Genomic DNA, 6903 nt, shown 5'->3' on the forward strand with positions numbered 1-6903 from the left:
ACACTGCATGAAAGATAAATGTATTTCACCTAAATGAAGAGGTATCAAGCAGACTCATTCTTTTTTTTCAGTGTTACTAATTAATAACTCTGTGTTTGGCCCATGACATAACTGGCCCAATGTGTTTATTCTGCTATATGCAAAATAAACACAGTAAGAAAAGTTTATTCATCATGGTACAATGTATTCAAATTATTTGATTACATTCATGCATTTGCATTTAGAACTGCCTCTCTTCATTTAGAGTTCAGTAGAACAAAGTTTTGTCTCTCTGCAGGTTGTGGAAAATGCTGAAATGACGAAAACGAACACTAACCTGGAACACTTCAAGTACATTCTGGAACACAGAAACAAAGAGCTGTTGAGACAGCTGGAACCCAAAGACAGGTCCATCAAAGAAATGAAGCAGCACATTCAAAAGGTAAAAACATATGCTACAAGCTCACCAGTGCTTTTAGCTTTTAGCAGTAGAAAAAGTCACAAGTCACAAAATCCCTTTTGTGTTTGCTGTTCATGGAAGTGCATGTTCAAGTACTTGTTGTATCCATTTCCATATTAATGAGCTAATTTAAATATACATTTCACTGGCAGATGGAGAAGGAACTGGAGCAGTCTGAGAAGCTGATTTCTGACCTATCTGAGAAGAATGAAAACCTCGGTGTCAAGCTGAAGGCTTCCGAGAGAGACAAGCGGCAGGGGATGCAGAGGGTTTGTGTTTGAAGAGTTACAAGTGGACTACCCCTGTGTGTAACTCTGACCAGTGGCATGCTACCAGGGAATAGTTCCTGTATATTAGTTACAGACTTGTCTTACAGCTTGTCTTACATGGGTCCCTCACCTTTTCCCACACTCTCTTTGCAGGTGTTTGACTTAGAGATCCTAGTGCAGAGGTTTAGGGGTGATCTCCAGAAAGCCATCACATTAATTCAGGACCCCAAGCAGCTGAAGAATTGCATGGTTGCGCTGCACCGTACCTATGCTCTGCCGTCAAAAGTGAGGAAGTATTGCTCCTATGGCTACAAGTATAGTCATAGCATACTTATATGCTGATATGCATTTATTAGACAGGTTTTGTCCTTGTTAAATGCACTACCAAAGAAATAAGTGTTTTATACCAGAGATTGTTTTTGAAAAATGGAGCTTTATTGCAGAAATTTTAATTCAAAACTGGAGACATACAATGGAAATTCATACACAGGAGTCTGTATTGCAGTATGGCAGGTTGATTATGAGGCTGTTTTTTTTTTTTAATGTGGTCCAGGATGATCTGAAAGCACCCGAACCTGGAATGCTGATGGATGGGCGTCAGTGGGAAGACTTAGAAAGGAAGCTGGTGGCTTCCCTCAAGAAGAGATTGGTCAAGGACAATGAGAACTACTCTGCTGAAAAATTCAAGTTGATGCAGGTGAGAAGGGCCATTGTCATTTTTGATACTCTCTTTTACTACTTTGCATTGACACACAACATTTCACTGCTGAAGTTAACAAACAATTTTCTAAAATTTCCCCTCAGGTTATCCCCAGTTGGTCACAGTCATTTATACTGTCCCAGCTGCATGTTTATATTCATAAATCAACTAGCAGTGAGAACTGGACAAAGACATTGCATGTTAGTTTATTAGAATACAGTGAATAGCCTTTGGATCTCTGTCATTAAAGTGAAATCAGTTTCCTAGGGATTTTGTGAAAGATTCCACCTTCTTGTTTTTGGTTGTTGTCATGCAGGATAATTCCTTCCTGATAAGTGAGATCAGTGATCTGCGACGGGAGCTGAAGATCTGGCGAGATAAAGCCAGTGATTATGCTAACCAATTGACAGTCTTCAGGAGGAAGAAGAGGCATGGCTCCTTAGATCTCAGCAGTAAGCCTATTGCTCTTATTAACTCTAATGCCCTCCTTCCTTTTAGGATACGCCTCGTTCTTTCCCTTGTATTCTGTTGAAAAAAAGTTGTTGAAGTATTAACACATGTAATCACTGAGTGTTGCAGTATCCAAGACAAATGGAATTGCTCTGCTGCAACAGCAAATGACAATGGTTGTCAAGACGACTAAGTCATGCTAATGTGGAGTTTAGTTGTACCTCTGCCCTTATTTAATGAAATTTTTAGACAAGTGACATTGCACATGTATCCTGATAAATGCAAGCATCTAATAATGAAAATGTTCACTTGCATGAGGTCTATTGAAGAAGTGAAGGTGTTTGACATTCTTAGGTGCTTAGAATGTGAAAAGTCAGTTTTTGCTGAAGAAAGCTGATGTTCATTCTTTTGCCATCAGTCTTAAGTGGCAGTCCTGTGGTCCGACTCAACCCTGAGGCGGAGTTAGAGAAGATCATCGAGCTGCAGAGTAAGGAGATTGGAAGGCTTCGCGTTCAGATCCTGTCCTGTTTGGAGACAGATCAGCAAGGCTCCTCCACCAGTGCAGGACCTCTCCCACCCACCTTCTGAATCCTTTCTGTTAGGCACAGCCCTTCCATCACAAATGCAGATCTATGACAGAGCTGCATGCCATGTCAGCCCTTGCAGTTCTTATTGATGCCCTGTTGGAGTGGATAAGAAGCCCTGTGATGATAACTCTGCCCCAGTTTTTGTGTTCGTCTTTTAATTCATTTTCAATCATATGCATTACAGTACATTACATTCATTCAGCAGACGATTTTATCCAGAGCAACTTCCAGCACAAGAACAGAAGTGTTACCATTCAAGTTGAATAAGCAACAGTGTCAGACAAGGCTAACAACACTCTCAGACCAGTGAGTGTGAGCAAAACACTATTGAATCTCTACCATAAGTTAAACTGTAGAACCTGACTAGACAAGAGAAGCTAAGTGTACTACCATACATCAGTCACTATAATACAGACTCCAAAACACACCATGATACTACATGTAAAATAATAAACAGCAGGTAATACAAATAGCAGTTGTTAGGAGGTGGGGATTGAAGTGGAACCGAGATGCAGTCTGAAGTGGTGGGTCTTCAGTTTGTGTTGGAAGATGGCCAGTGATTCTGCTGTCCTGACCCCCTGCTATATGCGTTACTTATTAGTTGCAGAATTTGGAGCAACCCAAACAAATCTGGAGACAAGCAACTCTTTCTTGAGGAATTGACAGTTCAGATATAACTATAAATCACGTACTGTAGGAAATGAAACAGCATTTAATGTAGGGAGAGTAGAACATTGTAACCCTGGCTGTATTTTGCAGCATAGCCACAAAATTACGCAAGCTGGACCTTCCCACTGATTTGAGTTGTTGTGTTTACAAATGAATGAACCATGATCGCCTCTGAAACATTTGAGCGCAATGCACAGAGTATGTTATTGTGCAGGGATACAAGATGTACGCTGCTAACCTCATCACATTACATCAATGCTGTGACTGCTGATCTTTGTTGTGGGCAGGTTGCAAAACAAAGTGTAGGTAACCTCCTAGTTCAGTTTGTTCCAATAGTGGATCTGTAGTCTGCTAGCAGCCTTACTACCCAAATTTCCTTTGCATGTTGGCTGAAGATAATTAGGTCTGGGCTTGGTAAGTAACTGGGCTTGGTAAACTCCTTGGAAAATCTGGTTGCTGCTGGAAGCAGTGTTGATTGGTCAGTAGGGAGCAGTTGTTCCCTCTGGACCAGGCAGACACCTAAATTTCCCAGCACAGGAAAGGGGACACTGCTGTAGGAGAACTGTCCTTCAGATGAGATGTGAAACCCAAGTCCTGATTCACTGTGGTCATTAAAGATCCCACGACACTTATCATGAAGAGTAGGGGGGTCCCTGATGTCCTGGCTATTCTCTCATCCTAGCCCTCTAATAATCCCCAAGTTAAAACGACAAAATGAATCCATCCTTCCCAGTCCACATCATCTGATGTGTGGTGGGCAGTCAGATGTATCAGTCAGATGGGTGTTACACATCTCACTGTTCTGTTGAGCTTCCGTTGTGCAAACTTTCCTGTCCTTGCTCACGCTGCAATTGAGCAAAAACTCAGGGTTTTGATGCGTATGAGATAATACAGTGTGGTAAAAATATTGCAAAATTATGTAAATTTGACATGAAGTGCTTTGAGATCCTTGCAAAGTGCTATATAAATTCAATTAATTGTTATTTCTTAAAATCTTTCTGTCATCTAAGAAAGGGTTGTTAGAAATGTGACAGCCTGATAACGTATTTTATTAGGAAGAGATGGTAACTGTTTTTCTGAAACAGTTATCTATTTTGAAAGTAACTTGTAAATGTAGTTTTTTATATAAAGTGTAAAATATAAATGATTATATTTTATATTTTATATCAGCAGTATGTTAAATAAGAATGATAGCTTTTATTATATATTAAATATTGGGTACAGTTTTGGCCTTTGAGGTTTGAGTGGGCTCCGGGCAGGGTGGGGAAGGGGGGGGGGTGCTCTCCAATAAGTATGTGGCAAGTTACCTTTTAGTTATAGATTTGGCTCTGCTGATACACTGGACATTTGTCTGAAATAATCATTTAAATTAACTTTCCGTCAATGTTTAACATGATTCGATTGTAACTGTAAATTAGGATTGTTGAAAATGATCCCTCTGGGAAGTGTTCAATCAAGCATACCGAGCACACACCAAGTTAATAGGTTGAATTGACCAGATTAATGATTGCACTCTAATAAGCAATGGTCACATTGTAGTTATTACAGTGGGAAAAATGCCCTTTATATATAATTGCTAATTACAAACTGGCAGCAACAATAAAGTATTGATATGTAAAATATGATATTTATATGTAAAAAAATAATATCATGATGTACTTGTACAGAGGGTATGGCAAGGATGAACACACAAAGCTAATAAAAGCCAGAGTTTTGATAATCCTAATAAAAAAGGTTACTGCAATCAACAGTGTGGGATATGGCATCTTCAACACATTCTAACTATGCTGAGTTGTAATATGTGCTGACAGGAGCACCAGCAGTCTGAAATTCTTTGCAATCAGACTCCTCTTTAAATCAGATTAACTTTGAAGAATGTGTAAAGAGTCAAGCAAGGTATTGGTGACAGACATTTACGTTAGAGAAATATTATCTATCCAAATTCCAATGTCTTCTCTTCGGCACAGCATACAATACTTTAAGCTTACCAATTTTCTTTGTGGTTCAAAATTGTGTGCTTGTCAGAATAAAGGTTTTTTTGCAGTTTTACTTACGATCTTTTACATAGGATGTTTTTCAGCATTTAATATAATCATAATCTCCAACAATAAAGAATTTCAGCACATAAAACGTTTGTCATGCATACAAACCATACAATCTCGGTGAACTGAGTACAAAGACTTTAAAAAATAGATCTGGCATTAAAGTAATTGATAATGAAAATGAAGCTACACTGAAGGTTGGTACTTTGTTTCCAGGATAACTTATAGAAAATATTTTCACAGATGAATGAATTTAAAGTTGATTACTGCATAACTGTTTTGATACCAATACCACCCCTGTGCTAGAATTCAGTGCAACCAGCATAAACCTTATATTATACTCATTTTATACATTATGATATATTATAGCACTGCACTGTACTACTGCATGCACTGCAAGAAGGTGCACTTCACTAGCACAGGAGCTTTATCTTAGGTATCTTAGACATTATCTATAAAAGTGAATGAAATGATTTCTTTAAACATGAATGTGTTTGTTGCACTGTGTGCCAATGTGACATTGAATGCACAGTTCAGTGCTGCATGTCTACTGTGATAATCTGCATTCTCTAATATCGTTTTACTATATGCAATGTGGAAAGAATGTCTTAATGCTAGGAAAATGTTCGAAAATATAATATTTTCTGGAGAGGAACGTTTGGGAGAATGCTTCAGGTTCATGCTTGAATCCCTAAAGGCAAATCACTGTCAAAGAAAACCAATATGTTTGAGAAAAAAATGTTGGCAGATCAGATACCATTCCTATGACATTTATGCCTGCATTATATGGCACAAGACGTTTGTTCCAACCGGTAGATGAGACAAGAAGTCTTTTTTAAAGACTTCTTAGTTTTTATGTGCACTTTGTGTTACCTATGCATTTTATAAAGCTTCTGTTCTATGTCTGAATATAAATAAAGTTGCGAAATGTTGCGAAATGTTATATATTCATTTGTAACCGATCAGCATAAGAAACAGTTACCTACTATGGCGTTTGTACTACCAAAGACCCAACAAATGCAGATGTGGTTTGAATTTCATTCCAAAATAAATAAACATAACAATAAAATGAATACGATACAGTGAACTATATGTGAACAAGTAAAAAAAAAAACAAAAAAAAAAACACGCAGCTCAACCCCTCAATAAAACGAACAGCCATTTTTGGGAAAACGGAAAGCGCTTAGGTGGAATAAGTTATTCCTGTCTGAATAAATGAATCTTCCATTCAGCTGATATGTTCGACAGCTTTAAAAACGTTAAATCAATCCATGATCATGCCATTCGTTCAAAATGAACTTTTAGCCCAGAGTATAAACAGCAGTGCATTCAACAGTTTAAATGCAGAAACTCTGAGCCCGACCCGACCGAAAGACCCATAACAGAATTATACTCCCCTACCAACCCCAGGTCAACCCAAGCCAATGTTTTGTCGGGTTCCATCAGGTTCAGGTCAGGCTACAAGACTTTACATGAAACCTGAACGGACGTACAATGAGCAGTCAAGAGACTTATTTGGAAGCGATGAAAACCAGGAAGGGGATGTAGCTCAGTGGTAGAGCGCATGCTTTGCATGTATGAGGCCCCGGGTTCAATCCCCGGCATCTCCAAGGAAAACTTTTGAGACAGCAGCGACTAATAAAATAGCTCTGGCCGTTTTCGATCTCTTCGCTCGATACATAATTGTCTCCAATCGTGTGAGTATAAATACTTAATAAACAGGTTAATGGGAGGGAATAATGGATAT

At 38.6% G+C, this 6903-nt stretch overlaps 1 non-coding gene across 1 annotated transcript; it reads left to right on the forward strand.

Moving 5' to 3' along the window:
• Positions 1-6694: 6694 nt before the first annotated feature.
• Positions 6695-6766, forward strand: trnaa-ugc. The gene has a single exon. It is a non-coding gene; the product is annotated as a tRNA-Ala (tRNA).
• The last annotated feature ends 137 nt before the right edge of the window (positions 6767-6903 follow it).

This window comes from Megalops cyprinoides, chromosome 4 (genome assembly GCF_013368585.1).
Source record: "Megalops cyprinoides isolate fMegCyp1 chromosome 4, fMegCyp1.pri, whole genome shotgun sequence".
Lineage (NCBI taxonomy): Eukaryota > Metazoa > Chordata > Actinopteri > Elopiformes > Megalopidae > Megalops > Megalops cyprinoides.